The following is a 1,932-nucleotide window of genomic DNA, read 5'->3' as shown; positions in this document are numbered from 1 at the left end:
AGTTTGCCACCCATTTGACTGTGCAGGCATTAATGCCACAGTAACCAAGCTTTTTTTTAAAGAGAATGTGGTGAGAAACCATGTCAAAGGCCTTCTTAAAGTCCAGGAAGATGACATCTACCCCAACACCCTTGTCTAGGGACTTTGTGACCAGATTATAAAAAGAAACCAGGTTAGTCAGGCAGGCCCTGCCCTCAATGAACCCATGTTGGTTGCTCCTGAGCATTACCTCCCCTGCAGGGACCTTGTAGATGTGCTCCTTGATAATTTTCTCAAAGGTCTTCCCAAGGACTGAGGTAAAACCGACTGGCCTATAATTGCCAGAGTTCATAAGCTTTTAAAAATCTATAATTTAAAATGCCTTCTACTGTATATGAAACACATTATTTCTTGTCTTACACAACAGTGTAGCAATGCAGTTGGGAGCCCTGGGCACAGGAACAGTAGAGATTTCCAGTTGCCACTGCACCACCATTGTAATTGCAATTACAATTGTGCAATTGCCAGCGGCAGTCTTCCACCCCCCCTGAAGCTGGTGCCTGGGCAGTTTCCCCAGTAACCCCACCTTAGGTACACCACTGCTCCTACCCTTGGTGGACTGATTCATATTTGAAGATTGATATAATATCCCCTCCTAGCCTTTGCTTTTCTAGATTAACCATGGCCAATACTCCTTTGGGCATCCCAAAGTCTTTTCTTCCCAGTTTTTCTCATCTTTCTGAATGTAGGGCTCCAGCTGATGCCTCACCAGTGCTCAAAACAGTGGAATAATTTCCTAAATACTAAATTCCTAAAATCCTAATGACAATGATGTACAAATCATAAGCAGAATAAAATTAGGATGAAGGCTAGTGCCTTTTTTAAGCCCAGCTGGGGAAGTCTGGTAACTTCAAGAGTTATTTTAGCTCCTGTATACTCCCTGTATCTATGGGTGGCCAGAATCTGGAATGGGCTGCCAAGGGAGGTGGCATTCTCGCCTAACTTGGAGGTCTTCAAGAGGAGGCTAGATAGATACCTGGTCGAGGTCATATGACCTCGGTGCTCTTTCCTGCCTGGGGCAGGGGGTCGGGCATGACGATCCTTTGTGGTCCCTTCTGACTCTGCAATGTATGAATCTATGAAAATGTCTTTCTGTTTTGCTAATGAATGGCTAGGATCAAATTGGAAGAGGCAAAGTTAACTGATTGTACCGTCTAATAGTAAAGACTGAAGACCAGAATTTAAGTTGTTAGTCTGCTTACATTTTAAAACACTTTTAATGCATCATAACCAGGGATCCTGTTTTCTTTCGATTTTTAAAAAATCACAAATTCTCTGATTGTGAAGACCCAAAAATCCGTGATTAAAATGAAAGGCTCCTCACTACTTTTCCCCCCTCCCCTCAGGCCCCAGTCCCCCCCCAGCTGCCAGGGCCAGGGACCCAGGGCCACAGCCCCCTGCCCTTGGCAGAGGCAGCGGCTGCTGCAGTGGAGTGGAGCCTGGCTCTCCCACCCTGCTCCCTGCCTGCTGCAGGCTTGAGTGGTGGGGTGGGGCTGGCTCCCCACTGCTGTGTGAACTTCTGGGAGGGCAGGGGAGACCTGTGCCCCCCAGATCTGTGCACAGGGCGGGGGTGGGCAGGGGCTGCTTGCTGTTGGCTTAGGCTCCCGCCCTGCTGCCTTCCTCTGGGGCCTCCGCAGCCTGGTGGGTGCAGTGCAGCACAGCAGGGAACACCAGAGCCTCCCAGGAAAGCTGCTGCTTCCTGTGAGCTCTGCGCTGCCCCAGCAACACGTCTCCTGCCCACGGGACTGCAGTGAGGGGCACGATCCTGCTGCTGCTGCTGCGTGCGCAGGGGATGCATTGCCAGGGCAGTGCAGAGCTCACAGCAGCAAGGAAATCCCTGTGTGGCCCCACTGTGCCCTTCATCATTGGGTCACACCTGCTGGGCTGTGGAAG

At 50.1% G+C, this 1,932-nt stretch overlaps 1 protein-coding gene across 3 annotated transcripts in view; it reads left to right on the top strand.

Annotated features, from left to right (window-relative positions):
* The window catches only part of OSBPL9 (oxysterol binding protein like 9), a 179,614-nt gene that overhangs the window by 78,223 nt on the left and 99,459 nt on the right, over positions 1-1,932 (top strand). The gene's annotated exons all lie outside the window — the stretch shown is intronic.

This window comes from Gavialis gangeticus, unplaced genomic scaffold (genome assembly GCF_001723915.1).
Source record: "Gavialis gangeticus isolate Ggan-Ray unplaced genomic scaffold, GavGan_comp1, whole genome shotgun sequence".
NCBI classification, from domain to species: domain Eukaryota; kingdom Metazoa; phylum Chordata; order Crocodylia; family Gavialidae; genus Gavialis; species Gavialis gangeticus.
Note: the sequence above shows the minus strand (reverse complement) of the source record. Positions and strands in the feature narration are given on the sequence as shown.